We start from the raw sequence: 19,208 nt of genomic DNA, 5'->3' as shown, positions 1-19,208 counted from the left end.
CAGTCCTGTTTAACGGGGGAGGTCCCGGACGACTGGGGGCTAGCCAGTGTGACGCCCATCTACAAGAAGGGCCGGAAGGAGGATCCGGGGAACTACAGGGCGGTCAGCAACTAATCTTACGTGTTTGACTTGGGTGTGCTAACCATAAGAATTACTGTATTGCTTTGCAAATACATTGAATTAAAATCTGCTGTTGATGCAGATCAAAACTTCTAATATCTCTGTGCTCTGGTCTGTGAAACTGTAGGTGCAGGACTAATACATGAGGAATTAATATTCTAGGATATTTGACCAGGACTGGATATTTGCATGCAAGATTTTATTGACTGGGGAGCATTATAGACCCATATAGGAGGGAACACAGCAGGTTCAGGAGAGGGGGAATTCCCCCCCCTGCCATAACTTTGCCCAAAGAATCTCCTAAGAAATCTAAACTACAGTGTGTATGTGACTGGTTCTGCTATATTTATGTGTACCTTAAAAATCTTTGTTTAATGAATTCTCTGTAAAAGCCCCACATACATATGGCTATACATACATATAGGTGTGTACATAAGTATACATACAATTCACCACCACCCCCACACCCCCCAAAAAAATTTGTCTTTGTAAATTGATTTCTGGTTTATCAGAATAATATTTTCAGTAAGGCTTGTTAAATATTTATCCTAAACTCATTTTCTTTTTTTTTAACCTTCATGAAATAATAATCAATAAAAGGCAGGCTTTTGTCAAAGATATTTTGATAGGTTTCAGGACTGAAAATACAGCTTTTCAGAAGCAGGGAACGGGTAGGAATGGAGCAGGAGTGGCCTTGAGAGCATTAGCAAATATGTTCTTCTTGCAGAAAATGAATAGTGCTAAGAGACAGGACAAATGCAAAGGAGTAAAAGACCAAAGTGTGCTTATATAAGAAAAGAAATGACAGGGTTAATGAGAAGTACTTCCACAGTTGCTAAGGGAAACAGAGGAAAGAACTGATGGTTGCAGGCTTAGCTGAGGTACCAATAGGATATTCTGTCCTTCCTAGAAGTATATCTTAGGTTCTTGGGCACATAACTCAAGAGTTGTTTGTAATGTATTGGAGGGGAAGACAATGTATACTTACTTGCCTGTGAGGGAAGTTTTTGGTTTTGTATTTTGTTTGAATTATTTTTGGAGATGCTGGAATGAAGTTTTACATTCATGGAAGTAGCCAGTGGTTTTTCAGGCTTTGATAAACAATGCTCCTACCTCTCTTTTCCTAATCAGAATATCCTTTTAGGTCTTAGATATGTGTACAAAAAAATGGAACAAATTGGAGTAGAGAAATCTGGGTAATTATAATATGCATGATTCCCTTTAAAAAAGGTAGGTGGAGAAAGAAGTATGCAGACTGTATGTATGTGATAACACTTTAATCTTCTTTAAGACTGTGGATGTGGTTATTTTTTATTAGCAATGTTACCTTGTCTGATAGCTTTTGAAAAGGGTTTATGAGGCTTCTTATCTATACTGCATTTCTTCATTAATATCAGATAAGAACTGTAGACCCAGTCTACTAATTTTATTCCATCATGTTTTGAACACGTAAGTAGTCCTCCTTCTGAGTTGAACTACTTATATTTGGATAGGGAGCTTATTTGCAAAGGACTGAAACAGTCTTTCAGTCCCCTCTGACAAGCTATAGTCTAATTTGCAGGGGGAAAAAAAAAAAGGGTCTGGTGTCATAAAGTGTACGAGCCACCATTTTTCATTCCTGATGTTTGCAATTAAATTAAGCATGCATTTGCCTTCATTGGTGATGGCAAAGCCATTGTTTATAATTAATTTGAGCATCATTCTGACAGTCTGGCATGCAAACAGAGCTTATTGCTTATTAGTCTAAATTTCTGCGCTCCAGGCAAACTTGGCCATATGGAAAAAATTGCACATAGAAGGCCAGAAAGCCACCCAGAATTCTGCCTCAACTTTCAGAGTTTTTTCTTGCTTGCTTTAAAACTCAGCTTCTGATTTTTGCCCTCCAAAGAAAATTCCTATTGCTACTTTTTATCTAATGGTTAAGGTTATCCTGGTCTGGTTTTCAGTTCAGGTGGTAATGTGATATATTAATCTGGGCTGGTTAGATTATAATTATTTTCTTTGACATTCTAAGCTACATTTATAGGACTGTTGTGTTACAGACTTTGGTTTAACTAGAAAATACCAGTGCTTCAGTGTCACGTCTAATAAGTCTGTACTGAATAAATTTATTATATCAGGTTGGTTGTAGCCACGTAATTTAAAATAATTGGAAGGCAGAAAGTTTATAGGAAAGTTCAATTAAAGGAAAAGCAGAAAGCATTCCCTTGGGCTCTAGTACTAGGCAATAGTGCATAACTATACCTTATAAGCACCTCTCATAAATCTGTTTTCAGGTAAAAATCTGTATGGCTTTGTAATCTAGAAATCTGTATGGCTTTGTAATCTAGTAGAGCAGCGTAGACTAAGTAAAACTGATTTCAACTACATGCAAGTCATCAAGTAGTGTAGTATTTTTGCATGGCATGTAGTTCACTTTTGCCAGACACAGTGCATTGTCCTCTGCATTGCAGGTAACAGAAAACAACCTGCAAGACTTTCATCAAGCCCTTGTAAATACTTATGTTACTGGCTAGCAGTTGCGTCCATCTTCAGACTGGTTTGGAGTTGTATGGTGAAGTGGGCTGGTACGTCCATGTACTAAATGGACCTCATTAGGCAATATTGGTTTCCTGAATGTCTGTCTTGCACGTCAATTTCGGTTAAAGAATTTTTAACTCTCTCTGCAAGACGTGTCAGGTAGCTGTCAAACCCCCTCGCTCCACGGAGCATAAATTGACAGGACTGTAATTTTATTTTAAACCAGTACTTGATGCTTTAGGGTTATTGTAGTCGCCCAACATCACCACAGACCCCATGCAGAATGTCTCAAATGTGATGGTATGGCACAAAGACTGTGCTACATGGTCCAGTGTTAATTTTCAGCAAAAATAACTTGAGGTATGGCTCTGAAATGCTGGACTGTTTCAGTCCAGGGAGCTATAGTTCACAACTCACACATAAATTAAGTAAATTTTGTAGCAAAAACCTGAATGTGAACTACAGTTTTTAGAAGCAGTAGATACAATCACAGACTGTACGGTGACCCCTTAACGTGTCTGTCTATCAGAAATGCAGCATCTTTCTCCTCTGCAGAAAGGCAAATATTGGTGTTCTCTGGTCTTGCTAAATCAAAACTTCCATTTGATTATGTTTCTCCTGCATCATGAAATACTCTTAAAATAAGCTGTTACTTCTGTGTTTTAAAAAAAAAAAAAGTGTATATATAGGTTCACATATGAAATGGCTCCTGTGTTCACTATCATGGAGCAGATTTTTCTGAAGAAAATGCATTAAATGATTGGATGGAGGGAATTTTAAGCAGATGACATATTTTCTCCAGGTAAGTAAAGCAAGGTACGGGTTGTGTCAGCCTGTGTAAGTCTTCTAGCCCCACTGAATTGAGAGACCTTGTACTTAGATCAGGCTCTAGAGGAAGATGAGTTTTTGAGAGGGTAAAAGAGTTTGCAGTAAGATAGGCAATAACTTGTACTTTCATTTTAATCTAGAAGCAAACAGCAGTGGAACTGTTTTGAAGGCAGATAACTTTGGTTATATTTTTTTAAATACTATTTATCATTTCAACACATAAATTGTGACAATTGAAAAATACTGTAAAAATGTGGTAAAAATACTTTCTCAGCCTAAAAAATCCCAGATAGAAGCATCTCCAGATTTGGAGGTACTAGAATTAAATTTTTCTTCAATTAGATATCAGAAATCAGCCTCAATAAAACAAAACAATAAACTTTTAAAAAAACCATTAACTGCAGTGACAATGACTTGGGTGCAACTAATTCCTCCTCCTCAGTGCTTTGGTGTTCTGCTAAAGCGTAGGACTTGATGGGTAAAGGAAGACGAAGAGGGCCAAATGGGCCTAGGAAGTACAACTGTTTAAATAATAATTAGGGAAAAAAAAATCATTTCCTTCCCATGTCCCAGACTAAGTTTTCTAGCATTACCAAAACTGAGGAAGTACAAAATGGGCTAGAGCGGAGAGGAAATCATCTGATCTGATGGCAGGTGGCAGACTATGCAAGCAGGCAGCGTGGTAAGTTTTTGGAGAGTTAGTCTCTCGCCTCTCAAGGAATTAATACATGGTTGGAAGAACGATGATGGCTCACACTAACTGAGGATCCTGGCCCAAGATCTCCAAGAATGCACTGTTCAGATTCTGCAAAGGAATAAACTACTCAAAAAACAAACTCCTTCTGTCATTTCCATGCTGTTAGGTGGGACCATATCAAACCTTTACAGTGTTTTGCTGGCTTGCTACAAGTCTTTCCCTGAGGCTAAAACTAAAGGCACTTCCATGTGTTGTGCTGTTTGTTTCTGAACGCATAAGCATCTCACCGCAGTAAGGCTCCATAAGGCTCCAGCCCATGGCACATCATCAGTGAGGAGTGCTGTAACGCCTGTGCTAGAGCGCACAGCCTGTGATTTCTGAAAATCCCGAATGTTTTGTAGTGTGTGTGGGGAAAAATATTCTCAGTAATTTAGGAACTTCTGGTCCTATGTTTGAGCCCGCAGTGCTATGTGCTTCTGAGTTCCTTGGATTGTGATGTTTAATGTAAGCATCCACATCCTGCAAGTATTTGAACCTTAGATAATCCTTAAATCATAGGATAGTCTGCATGGGATAGCATGGTCTGCATAAGCACGTAGTCTAGAAATCACTGTTACCTGAAGGCAGACCCCTTAATTGAGCCTCTTTTCTTGCTTGCTACTGCAGGGAAGGGAGGAGCAATAATATCCTCCTGACCTGTATTAGCAAATTAGCCTCAAGGGCAAACAGTGATTTTTAATCATTTTTTTCTTTCTTTTTTTACCTAGTCATTGTAATTTTGACAGTTTCAAAGAGTAGGGAAAAAAATTCATTAGACAAAACCGAGTATATCTATTTGCTTTACAAATAGGAATATCAAAGAGCCTTTTGTTTGAATTAAACAATTCATTTCAATAAAAAAAGAACTGCTAATACTAAATTTTATTTTTTTTTACGGTACAAAGACCTAAAGACGTTTCAAAAGTAAATCATTCTCAGCTGAAAGAATTTGATATGGAGTATGAATATCAGAATGAAGTGTAGGGATGTTCTTTTCAGGATTTTTTTCCCTGCCGATAATAAAAAACTGCCAAAACTGTCAGATGGTCATGAACCCTGTGGTATCACTAATCTTTTTTTTTTTTTTTTTTTTGTCCCTTTTTATTAAAAAAAAGCTTTTTCTCTGATCATAGAATCATAGAATATCTCAGGTTGGAAAGGACCCATAAGGATCATCGAGTCCAACTCCCTGCTCCTCACAGGACTACCTAACACTTACAGGACTCCGTAACCCTGAACCATATGACTAAGAGCATCGTCCAGATGCTCCTTGAACTCTGATCGTTTAGCAAGAGTGGCAATCAGCCCTTTGCTATGGAGAAGTATGGAAAGCACAGTTCACCCGCATCAGGGGCAAAGACGGGTGAGCAGGTGACGAGGCTACTCCTACTTGTAGCTGTGTGGCACAAAGAAAGTACTGGTAATGTTGTCCGAAAAGCGGATTCGTGCCCGGCGTGCAAATAACCAATTCCACACGCTCAGGAGAGATACTGTTTTATTCAGGCCTGGGTGCTCGGTGGACTTGCCGCAAATCAAGCACACCTGGTCTAATCACCTTTCTGTTTATATCCATGCTTCCATACATATTTTAAATTTCTCTTTCACATATTCATTAAATTTCCAGGAACTAATTATAACATCACATCATCCTAGACACATGCGCACTAAAGCCTTTAGGGTCGTCTTGAGGGTCTCGGGTGGTCTCTGGTGGTCGGCTGGGTAGTGAACTCTTTGTGAACTTGTTTCTTTCTTTCCTTATAAGGTCGAGGTTTGTCTCCAAGTCACGTCTGGACCAAGCTTGTTTATGGTTCTCGTTTCCAAGGTTAACCTTCACTAGAATCTAACAATGCTTCTGGGATACACAGTTTATACTAGTTACAATTCCACACACTTACAAACACAACACCTGTTAGTTACCTAACTTCTAAGTAACAAATCTTCATTGTTTAAAATTACAGAAGCGAGCAATATAGAATAATAGGTACTGTAACAAACTGTATCTACTACATCAGTAATGCACACGGAGGGCATCTGGGTGACACTGCTCTGCCCTACAGACACTTTGGCTAAGCCACTGGCTGCTTGCCTTGTGTTGCTGCTGCAAATACCTTTAAAAGAGCTGTGATGTGCACTGAAAAGTCTTCCAGGGTTTGCTCCCAAGCCAAAGAGGTTGAGTGTATTGTGTGCCAAGTTGAATGGGCTTGGCACAGAACTCTTTGGGCCTGACCTTCTCCAGAAGTTAGGGAGTGGAGGGATTTGTGAAAGGAAGAAAGCAACACCCTCTGGGTGTAAAAGCTGACGCTGGGGTCTCAAAAGCATCAACAAAACCGAGCATTTTTTCCTCAAGTGTGAGAATCTGCCTGGTAGGACCAGGGTGCCTCACAGCCAGCTGAACGGCCAAGCTGTGCTCCCTTCTCCTGCTTGCCCTCCCTGCTCCCAGCCCTGCCTCAGGGAGCCTCCCAGGACACCCTGTGGTGACAATGTAGGTGGGATGGACATGCCACTCGGTGCTGTGGCTGTGCACTTGTGACTGTTCCCTCAACTCCTGCTTAGATTTCGACTAACCCAACTCATGATAAGACCTGATGTATGCTGGGAGCAGTGCCATTAGGTCAAAGCAAGAGAACCATGTAGGCAGGACAGGGGGCCAGAAAGAGCTAACAGGCCATTATGCAGCCATTACCACCTGCAAATTGCTGTCTCCTGCAGCCATCATCTTTGTCTGGTGGTTTCCTCAGAATCCGCTAACTTGTGGAAATGCTATAGACCAAACCTCCAAGCTGCAAGGTATAAAACCTCAGCTTACCCAAAAAGCTTTTGAAGTTGATCCAACAGCAGCTGGACTGCTGAAGCTTTTGTGCTTCCCGGTGCGGTACAGGGGACGCCCGCACCATGACGGGGTGGGAAAGATGAGCATTCTCACCGTTGGCTAGGTAACTAATTTTTTTTTTTTTTTTTTCCTCATAGGTGCCCGAATTAAGAGTTATGGGTTATAAGTTACGAAACCTTATGACTTGAAGGTGAATAAGTTAATTCATGTGATAGATTAGTCTGGACAAAAGGAGGTTGAGCCCCTGCTTGTCATGTTTGTCATAATTCTTAATGAGCTCATGAAATAAAGTTTAAATCGCAGAGTACATTGTCCCGTAAATTTGAGAGACCCAAACAGACTGTGACAGCCTTCTGTGGGGGCCGGCTGCCTCTCTGCAGGTGTTTGGAGAGGACCAGTTTGACCTTGTAGCTGTGCATGCACAGGGTGGGGTGATGGTGAGCATCACCCTGATGCTGCTGCCTCAGCTGTGTTTTGGGGATGTCATTTCAGAGGGCAATGCTCCCTGCCTGCTTTTCGTTTTGTCACTGTGAAGGCATGTGATAAAACATTTAGCAAAGGTTTTAATGGCTTTAGTTCTCCACTGTAAAGTCAAGGATATTAATATCCAAACAAAAATGGTGGAGAATAGTTCAGATAAATTTATCCCTTTATATTATGCAAATCCTGTAATGTTTGATTTGAGAAATTCTAAGTAGTTATATATCTCAGTGCTTTCACCTTCGGCTTTAGGACTAACTGCACTAACCAATGCTCAAGTAACCAACCACTTAGTAAGTATTCATGATACAAATGTTGCGTTACTACTATAATTTAAATGGTTTAGCAAATTGCTAAGTACTATGCTTAAGTTAATTAACTATGATTAAAAATATATATATTTATACGCACATATGTGACCTTATTATCAGAAAGCATTATGAAACCATCTGAGGAAGAACTGTTAGTTTCCTATATGGCATGGTTCAATGTAGCACAACCGAATGCATTACAGAAGACAGACAGCTTCTTCTGAAGGATGTGTTGCTGTTTCTGCTGAAGACACAAACCAACAGAACGCTGGTGAACGTTAACAGGGCTCTTCTTTAATGCTGGCATTTTAACGTAACTGAGTCACGCACAATGTATTTCTTCAGGACAGAAAGAATGAAGAGGAACATATACCATACGTAAAAATATATATATATATACACCATTTATATTTCTTGTGTGCACCTTGAAATGTGCACCTTGAAATGTGCACCTTGAAATGTGCTTAAAGCTCCCTCAGACTTTCTGCTCTTCTTATTTAAGAGCCATTACTCACTGAAGAAAGCAGCAGTGGTTCTTAGAATTGGGACAGATAACGTAATTACAGTGAACTGTGATAAAAGGCAAGACATGCCATGCCTATCAAGAATGTTTTGTTGCGCTTAACTTCCTCTGATGCAGTGTGCCTTTGGTTCTGTTTCCTAGTGGGAATCCCATCTTTTAAAATGAACTCTGTCTTGAACAAAATTCACTGTTCATAAAAAAACAGGGTTCAGTTTTACAAGTTGATTTTTTTAGGTCTTTATTCAGGTCTTACCCTGTTCAGTTTAAGTAAAAAGTGGCTGTTGTGCCTGAGGAAAAAAATGGAGTAAAAATTATTGGACTCTCCTAGATATATTCTACAATCTCATTGCTTATTTGCATCTAGGAGATGGTGCTCTTCGGTGTGAGTCAAAGTGGCAGAAAGTGTTTTGGGCAGAGAATGGGATTGGGTGTTCTTGCCACCTTCTTCTGTGCAAAGAGCAATGTGTTGCTCAGCCATTTCAGGAAACATGGGGAAGAAAACCAATACGGGATAAGATAGATTCCGCCTTTCTTAATTCAGCCTTTCCAGGGGTGTGATAATTTTCCAGGTGCTCCTACCTGTAACACATTTGTCTCCTTGGGGCAGCAGCAGCCCAGGAGCCTGGGGTGGGGTGGCAGGCCCTTGCTCATATCGGAGTGCCTCCTTGGGGCGCAGGTGGGAGTGTAAGAGGCAGTGACCTGCCTTTGCTTTCCAAACGAAAGGATTTGCCCAAGGCGATTTGGGTGCACAGGAACAGATGGTGGGGAACTGGCCTCTTAAGCTAGGGCAGCCTTGGCTGGAGCCCGTCTTCTTCTGAGCTTCTGTCCAAGCATTCACTACCATTTTTCAGTCTGTCTGAATTCCTTTCATTTTAGACCTCTACTGTTTTGTTTAGAAGGTTTTTTTTCCTTATTATTGGAATGTGACCTTCTGTCCTCTACATAAGGCTAGTGGAACAGATGCAGTAGTGATTTCAAGGAGAAGTTTACAGACATATTTCTTTTCTATTCATTGCTCTTGGAATATGTGCAGGGCTTTAGGGCACATCTCTTTAGTTCTGCTTCAGGCTTTTTCTTGTTAAAACAGAATTTAAGTTGCATTTCACGGGGGCAGGGGAGGGGAACAAACCAAACAAAAACCAAAAAAAACCCCAAACCAACCAAACAAAAAACGACCCACACCTCCTCGTCTCCTCCTGCTCTCCCCTTGGGGTTTGCAGGACCATTTCTCACACTGTTTCCCTCAGCCCTGCAGATGCCGCCGCTGCTGCCGGCACCTGCACCCAGTGCAAAATTAAAAAATGAAATTAGTGTAACGACATTGAAATTTTAAGTAAGGACACTGAAAAAGCAGAAAATACTGGTTTTGGAAGGTTTTGACCTGAAAGAGGCTTGGGCACAACAGCTGACTTCTCCTACTTTGGGGAAGAAGCCCCCTGGACCATAAATGGCTTTAAAATACGGTTCCTTAGTAAATGTAGTTGTCCAGAGGGTAAATACTAAGGAAAAGGTTGGCTACGGTCCTATGAGGCAGTGTGGGTCAGCAAACTGGTGCTCCAGCTTCTTCCTGCCGACCAACTCACCTCGGTGAGGAGGCGAGGACGGCTGCTGCAGGCCGACGCGCGCGCGGGGCTGAGGCCGTACGTGGTCAAAGACACCAAGCGAGCCACCGAATGCCTGCAAAAGGGTTGTAAGGGTTTCTATGCACAAATGGCATATGATGGCTTTTTATAAAAGTTTAGGTAGTTCTTGGATGAAAGGGGGCTGAGGAAGATGAACCTGGGAATTGTTTCTTCCTCTAGTGCTGTTTTTTATTTTTCTCAACAGTTTTGATGATGACATGAAATTAAGGCTGGTAAAATTTGCAGATGACATGAACTTAGTAGCATGGTAAATAATAAGGAACGTAGAGTACTGTGAATACTCTTAGAAGTAGAATCTGATACTTGATTTCCTGTATATTTAGAGACTAATCAGAAGAATAGATGACATTATTCTCTTTGAGTTTTTTTCTCGCAATATTTGACACTGGGAAAATGATTCCATCTGATTCAGAGGCTGAAATACTGAAAATCAAAAGACAGGTTGTTTTTATCACTCTCATTTTTAATGTTAATGTGGAGTTGAATCCAACAATGCTATCTGAAATCTGGCAGCATTAACTCACATAAAATTGTCATTGATACTGATTGTAAAAGACAGAGCAGGATATATATATAAATTTTTTTTTCCCCCCAGGAAATAACAAAACAGCTGAAAAAACTGTTTTTGAAGAGAATGAGAACTGTCTGTTAATTTGTGTCAAATTCTGGCCTGCTGTTTCAGCCAGTTTTCTCCAAATGGAGGAAAATTTAAAATGCTTCGATTTGATATATTTTTAAATGAAACATGTTGGCTCACAGCTAAGCTATTTTAAAAAGTATCTTAAAGTTATTGTGGTACTCAATGCTTAAATATTTCATTTCAGGTTGATCTGAAATGGGGGCTTTTGTTGTTGTTATTGTTCAATTGTTTTTCACATTGCTGATACACCTGCATATGTGCTTGGGGGGAGAGCCAAGAAAGCTCAAAAAATGTTCTTTAGCTAAATTACCACCACAGCAGTAATAGGATCAACGTTTGCAAAAGCACTTAAGAGCTTGTGGTGTCTTTGGATAGCTTCTCATTAAAAGTAATGGAAGTTTTCTGATGGATGACTATACTTGGGTTATGTTGTGTCATGGATATGTAAGACTGTATCACACACAAATAGAAGCAGTCCTACAGATAAAGTGCCATTATATGTGCCATTATATTTTTGGGTTTTTCCCTTTTTGGAAAAGCACCCTTTTTTCCAGTTCACCCTGAAACAGAATAAGAGTTTAAGAAATGGGAAGAGATGAGATAGTAAAGAAGAATGCTCTTCATTATTAATTTTAGAGATAAGTTCTGCTAGAGATATGAGGAAAGCACAAAAGGTTTTCTGAGATGTTTTTGAGCTCATGGGGACTTGCAAAATCTTCTATCACTTTCAGGGTCACATCCCACTTTATCAGTGCCACTGCTGGCACCACCCTTAATGGAGCCTTTGATCCCCTTTCTGACGTTGCTGACATATGTGAGAAGCATAAGCTGTGGATGCATGTGGATGTAAGGTTTTCCAGAAATAATGCTTGGCATTCTCATAAGCTTAAAAGCTGGAATTATTTCTGTAGGTACAGCTTTCCTGACATTATGAAACGAATGGCCTGTTTGCCTGAATAGATGCTATCGGAAAAAAATACAGAAGAGGATATAATCTTTCAGTATAGGTTGTGCTTGTGTACAAAAATCTTGCCTGCACTCATGCAGTAATATAGCACATACCACTTCTAAGATGGTTGTTCTTGCATCAGCTAAGTCAATTCCAAAAATTAAACACGCTGCCTGTTGTTGCAAATGAGTGGTTTAGAGGCCTCTTAAAGAATCACCATCAAAGGTATTAGCAGAAAGTGATTTTAATAGAGATTTATAAAAGCGCGACTTAACAGAGTTCGATGGCAAGGTTCACTCTGTCACTTACTACATGGATGAAGTATACAAAGGAAAATCGTGTTGTAATTGAGCTGATAGAGAGGAATGATAGAGACCAAGGACGAAAAGGGTAAGGGAGACCCTCCCGTTGAGTCACGAGGTTCAGAGAAGACCCCCTTGCTTTCTAAACTCCTGGTGGAGCTTAGGTGCAGCTAGGTCCAATCTTAGTCTCAGACTTGGACAACAGTTTATGTCTAATACAAAGAGTAAGGAGACCCTCCCATTGAGTCACGAGATTCAGAGTAGGCCCCCTTGCTTTCCAAACTCCTTCTCAGAGAGGAGCCCAGGTGCGGCTGGATCCACTCCTAGTCTCAGACTTGGTCAACAGTTTATGTCTAGTACAAAAGGGTAAGGGACTATATGTGTTTAGCAGCAGTCTAAGGTTCATTCAGTTTTAAGGTGGATCACTATTTTAGCAGCACTTAATCACTAACTAATTTAATGTTTACAAAGTGAGTTAGTAGAGTCTACTACAGTCATGACTTAATTACAAATTATGCTTACTATTGGTTCATACCCACACACACAGACAAATATATATAAATGTACAAAAGGTACCTGTTAAAAATTCCCTTCGAGTTCAGTGAAGAAATATTCACGACAAACGTCTAGGCATTTTTTCTCAACTGGTGAAGCGTTGAGCCTCGAGGAGTGAAGGGTTTCAGCCCAGGTCTTGTCATCAGCTTTCAGCGACTGTCCTCCGAATATTGCAGACTCGAGAGGTCGCGAGCTCTGAGGGGCGTCCCACCCAGAGGGAGATGCTGCGCGCAGCGCACTGCGGTCCAGGAGAGCTCAAAGGGTCTCACTTGGGACCACTGTTTGTAGGTTCGCAGGATGATTGGCTTTAGTCTAAATTTCCACGCAGGATGATTGGCTTTAGTCAGCTGTAAATTTCCATCCTGGCCACAGTCCCAGGTGGTAGTTACTGAAAATTCTCAAGGTTTCAGTGTTGTTCGCTTGAGCTGCGACCCAGATAAGGGTATCAGGGGATGACACCTGGGCCAGGCAGTGGGAGTACGTTCCCAGCCTCAGCCATGCAGAGTTTCTGATACGGTCAAGGAGCGCTCAACTGCCAGACTTCAATACACCAAGGCCGAGGTTCCACGGGAATTTCTGAGATCATCAAGCGGCCCAGGAGAAGGCGGGGGGTGGAGGAAGGGGGGAATGCATCACCACACCTGTGCAGTATATAACATTTGAGCTCCTGAGTTACTGTCTGCCTTCAGAGCTGTCATTTAGTTTACCCTCCTATTTCAGGATACTTGGCTTGTAACAAAGTAAGGTTGATTACCCTAAACAAAATTCTTAGCTCCGGTATAAGTATGTGGGTGTAGGGGGGAAAGTAGCTAGTTTTGTTTTTGACATTTTGCTGCTGTTGTGAAGAGGTATGAATAGTTATGGTTTATATCTTTAGCCAACTTTGGTATTGTGTTTACTAAATAGTCTGAATTTTTTTTTGGTTTTTGTTCAGATTTTGACATTTATAGGAGCTCTAGTCCATTAGCCCCTCCTGAAAACTTCTAGAGAGGTGCTATAAATAGGCTTGCATGCCTAATATTAGGAAACCATTTTAAGGAAATTTTGGCTGTTGCACATAAAAATACTTGAATGCTGATGTGCATAGCACTGATTTCTTCATAGTACAATGACAGTACAATAGAAGTATAATGAGCTTATTCCACTGAAATCACTGTGTCCTGTAAAGATATTCTAATTTCTGCAAAATATGAAAAGGATGTCAGACTAATTATGTGGGCAAAAATAGGAAACCTTGTTGTATAGCTGCCTTGCTCTGATAGCTGCTGTTTGGTACTTCAGAGGTGGGAGCTCAAGGTATTTGAAAGGGATGATTGCAGTGAAAAAAGAATACAGAATGAATATAAAGGCAAATTATTTTCTTACATCCACGTAACCCAACTATTTGTAGCTAAAGACCAAACTTACTTTCATATGCAATCATGCCTTCACTGAAAATAATGAAATGTGGATTGGCATAAAGGTGACCAGAATATAACATTTGGTATTTTTGAGTCCTTGTTATGGTGCTAAATCCTGCTCATCTTACTGATGCATTAAACCATGTTGAAGTCAGTAGGACTTTTTGTATAACTAGGTTGAATCAAATACAACCAGTTTATTATCTGGTATAATAAACAACAGAATGGTATAGAAAATCACTGGTGTAGTGCAGCCCTTTATAATAATTGCTATATGTCATCAACCTACTTTATTTTTAATATATTGGTTTTGTCATCTAATTGTGCTGGGGGAAGAGAGTAAGCTGTAAGTTTCTTTTCCTCTTTGAGTTTCTTTCTGTATAATTCATTGAATAGTTTATACTCCTAAGATGAAATATTTAATGGTGGTTGCAAATCTTTGCCTATTTTATTATGAGTGTAAGTCAATCATTTTATGCAGGCTGCATGGGGTGGTGGCATAATGATGTCTAGGAAACATTCTTTTAAACTCAATGGCATTGAAAGGTGAGTACAAGAACATGGTGGGTTTTTTTTTTCTTTGAGTAGATAATCTTTTTTCTCTTGTCATTCTCACCATGTTGCTGCTGCTTTCTCTCCCTGCTTTCTGTCACTATGCAATGACATTTGGCATCTAGGAAAAAACAAAAACAAACTAATAATAAAAAAAACCCGCAACCCAACAAAACCCGGCCAACCCTCCCCCTAAAACAAAAAAACACCAGGAAAAAAAAAATCCTGGCCCCCTTAAAAAAACATCCCAGCCTCTCTCTCTGATTTCTTTGCCCTCTCAATGTATTAAACTTTTCTTGAACATATCTTCCATGGATTTCCTTTTCCTGCCACAAGTGTTATACCTTCATCAAGCTGTTGCTTCTGCTTTAAATATCCCACAGTAACATATTTCCTCATCAACCATTGGCCCTTTTTTCCCCTTAGTTTTCTTCTTGGAACTGCTTTCGTTTTAAGGATGATGTCTCCCAGTTTCTGTACCCTGACTTGTTATCCTATGTCCCTGACCTAGAACTGCAAGCCTTTTCAGAGTGTATTTATACTGCAGACCACAGTGCTGTGTGGGTATATGCAAGCAGTTTAAATCCCAGAATCAGGACAAATTAGCCCATAGTGCTGCTGTGAAGGTATGTTGTTTTTACTGTCAGTCCAATCTGGGGAGTCTGTACTGTACTGTGGTGAACAGCATAGCTATAACATATAGCACAAATTATGTGCTATGCAAACTGGTGGTCATACATAACTATTTAATAAGCGTCTATATGCATGGGAAAAATTTGGAGTACTTACGAGATGCAGCCTTTAACATCTGGATAGTGCTTTACATTACATTTGACCTCCATGGCCCATTCTGTTATTTGGAATTGGAAGTTGATGGGGGCTCTGCTTCAGTGTTCAGCTTTCCTCATTTGTGGAAAGGTAACAGAAATGGGCCCACTTTTCTATCACAATGCACTTTGTGTGACTCCTGTGAGCAAGTTTGAGGTTCCATTAATGCTAGAAGCATGAATGCTGGCTTACCACTCAGAAGCATCAGTTCTTTAACTACTTCTTTCTTTGGAGCTTTCTGATAGCTTGTATAGCCAACCTTGTCTTCTGCTGTAGAGCTTATATCTCTGAGGTTTCCTGCTCCAGAACTATTATGTGGCCAAGAGGAAAGGCTTTCCTATTCAACTGGTGTCAAATGAGTAGAGAAACGTGTTCCTAGGAACCTCCTTCAGATCCTATCCTACAGGTATACTCTGTAAAGGAGAGATGCGCAAGGACAGTGATCAGGTCCACTTCTCAACAGTTTCAAAAAATCAGAGAGGGCTCAAGAAAAGCATAAAATGGATGTATGTCTTTTACAGATTCTTAGACACACAAGAAAAGCATTATTTTGTTAGCAAACACCTAAAGAGTAATGCAATGTCTTTGAGTTCACTTCTGGATTTCAGAAAACTCTCCCCAAAAAGGAGCAAATAGTTCTGCAAGGTTATGTAAGCCAAACTTATAGTCACTTATGCATTTATAAATTTAAAGATTTAAAATTGAAAGGCAGAATTATCAGATTTACATGGTACAGTATCTGATTTGAGATTCTTCCAACAAACGCAGACTTCTTTTTCTAAGCTGTTGCAAATATTTGGAAATACACTGAATGAAAAGATTTGAGAGGGGTTCTGTCAGATCCCAGGGTTAGTTGTTATTCTAAGTATTGTCTCTTTGTATAAATTAGAAAAGCAGACTACTCGCTTCTCTCACCTTTTCATTAAAATGCCTATGGAAACTGCCATTCTTTCAACAGCAAAGCGTGCTTACCAAACTAAAGCCTGACAAACAGAATATACCATAGTAAAAGTTAAAACATATTTTGTGCTGCTAGATACCTTAGCACAGTATGTAGAGTTCTGTGTTTTATTTGCAGGAGAAGTCAGCATGCAATAGGGAAAGGTGTAAATTTATAGCATGTTAGTTACTTCTATTTCCTTGTGCAAGTAGTTCTTCAAGTACTCAGCATGGGGTAGCTTTCAAAATGCAGCAACCAACCTCTCATGGAGATGTTTGGAGACCACACAGGCAATGTAGCATTATTTTATAGCCTAGCAAAGTGCTCACTAATTTTCTCATGTAGACAAGCCACAGGATAAAGTTGCGGTGGGTGCATTAATTATCTTAGGGGTTTAACCTTTCTTTAACCTTGTCTTTAACCTTGCCATTATATGGCAAAACCACTCAACTTACCTATGAGATACTACTAGGAGAAGTTAACAGGTTTGCTTATTTGGTGGTTAGGCTTACCAAGGTCTGTGCTGTCATTCTTAGCCATAGGAACAATAGGAAACATATTGTCTTAGAGGTTAAATGCCTGAAAAACTCATTTGGGGGAATAATCACTTTTAACATCACATGATGCCTCCTCACATGTGTGATTGGCTGTTAATTTTCATGGGTTTAAGCTGGAAAGATCCTCTTACTGCTTCATTAAGCTTTCTTTCTCTTCAGTTAATGGAGGTGTGGCTTTGAGCAAGGAGAGATTTTTAGTCCTGCTTATTTTCTTTTAAACTCCAGTTAGAAAGAAAAAAAAAGAATTTTCCTGAAGAGTTATTGGCACATATATCATTACAAAGTGACCATTATTTTGTTTTACTAGGATATTCTACAATCCTGTAACCAGATGCACGCAGGCTATCTGTTCCAGCTTGTTTCCAGGTAGGAAAGGACTCTGAAAATACAGATTTATTCCAGAAACTTAACAAATTTTCTTCACTGTTTCAGACTGAAAAATATTTGAAATTAAAGGTAAAAGTAAACTTTAAATTGGAGTCCAGCAGGAAATATTAAGAAACACATTTTATTACAAGTCACATTTGAGTTAGAAATTATATGGCTGTGGGGTTCATCTCCCCTCTCCAGAGTTATTTGAATTAAGTGTCCTGTTTAAATTAAAACCTGTAGGTTCCTATCCCCCTAATGGTGAAGCTAAACATGCTGCTAAACATTCTGCAAGCATCTTTCCTTTAACTGGTCTCTTTAATGGTTCAGGGATCCTAAAGCAGTCTAAAGTACAAGTAAAACTTGTGAGTGGCGAAGGACAAGTGGATTGAGTTCAAAACCATATGTCATCGCATTGAAACCCTGTTTTGGTATGGGACACTTCAGCAGCTAAAAAGCTTCACAAAATTCATCCAGGGTAAACATGCTTTTTAAAGCATGGAGACAAGGGCAGCTGTATTCATTTCTCAAAATCACCTATAAGTATTGTAAGGAAATCTATGCTGATGGAGAGTGCTTTGGAAAGGGAACAACTGCAAATAGCATGTAGACATATAGCAAGAATTAAAGTGATCTTTTGTCCGTAATCAAAATCAAGCTTTCAGGAGCTTAAGAGAAAATAATAACATATGCCCATTGTGGTTTTTTTTTTATTTTTGTTTGCTTCTGCATCAATCTTTTACTGAAGAGTGTGGTTGGTCACTGGAAGAGGGTCCCCAGGGCAGTGGTCACAGCACTAAGCCTGTCAGAGTTCAAGGAGCATCTGGACAATGCTCTTAGTCATATGGTTCAGTTTTAGGTAGTCCTGCGAGGAGCAGGGAGTTGGACTCGATGATTCTTATGGGTCCCTTCTAACTTGAGATATTCTATGATTCTATGATTTCTTCCTATCTTCTATGTAAGATCATTACATGCTTCTATTTGTGTAGCCTTGTTTTCCAAACATCTCCAGTCTTTAAAGCTTAGAACATCTCGTCCCTTTCCTTGAGAGGGTGTTGCCCATTTTCCTGTTCCAAATAGTTATGTATAGAAATACTTATGTATAGGTATGGAATTTTAGTTTTATTTAGAATACAGTAGCCACTTCTTTGAGTTAGATAAACAGAGTTATGTCCCGTATGAAATAGTTTATGCTGCATAAAAGTTTGATGTTGTAAACATAGGATATAAAGTGTGCACACTTACTTTTTTGTACTTTAATCACAAACAACAATGACAAGAACCAACGCTTATTCCAGAATGGCATTATTTCATAACAGTTTCTTACTTTTGTAAAGCTATTGTTGGCATATTCTAGACTGGTATATTCTGCAAAACACTAAGTTATCAGGTCAGCGTAACCTATAATTTTGTATCATCATGTTTATCTCTATGTAATATATAGTGAATGTCTATCATTGCTATGACCAGGTCTCTAAACGTGTTGATGTTCAACAGGGAACATCAGGCTTTGAGACGCTTATCAACAGATTCCTTGAACTTGCTAAGTGCCTTCACAAGGAAATGAGTTCAAGAGAAAACTTTGGGCTTGTATTTGATGATGAAGTAAGTATGGATGAATGGAATATCTTTCTGATCTCTGCTCTCTACATATTGTCTTCTACTTCTCACATACTCAATATTGTTTGCTAATGTAACATCGTACTTTGGTTTTGTTATTTTTTCTTTGTTTAATTGAAGCAGGCATTTTCATAGTGTACTGTTGAGAGTCCTTATGGTAAGGTGTATTTCTTGAAGAAGCAAAACATTTTTAACCCTTCTTCCTCTTATTCAGCAAACACTGCTGGTATTGCAACTAAGGGTAGCAAATCAGATTAGGATTATTTTTAGTGCTCAGCTGGAAGAAGATAATTGGCTGGGGACAGGTAAGGTATTGATCCTGCAAGATGTTAACAAACCTATCAGAGTATTCTGTCAAAGCAATAAAAAAATCAAATAATTTTGTAGTTATGCTTATTTGTAATGGTTTCAATGGGAGAGCAGGAAGGTGCAAGGATTATTGTGTTGATTAGACTTATTATTTTCATAATGTCCAGGTAGTTTGAAAAGATAAAACACAAAAGGA

At 39.5% G+C, this 19,208-nt stretch overlaps 1 pseudogene; it reads left to right on the top strand.

The window, feature by feature from the left end:
• The window catches only part of LOC104075051, a 20,927-nt pseudogene extending 1,919 nt beyond the window's left edge, over positions 1-19,008 (top strand).
• The last annotated feature ends 200 nt before the right edge of the window (positions 19,009-19,208 follow it).

Source organism: Fulmarus glacialis, unplaced genomic scaffold, assembly GCF_000690835.1.
Source record: "Fulmarus glacialis isolate BGI_N327 unplaced genomic scaffold, ASM69083v1 scaffold36253, whole genome shotgun sequence".
Classification (NCBI taxonomy): Eukaryota; Metazoa; Chordata; class Aves; order Procellariiformes; family Procellariidae; genus Fulmarus; species Fulmarus glacialis.
This window is presented reverse-complemented; position numbering and strand designations above follow the sequence as displayed.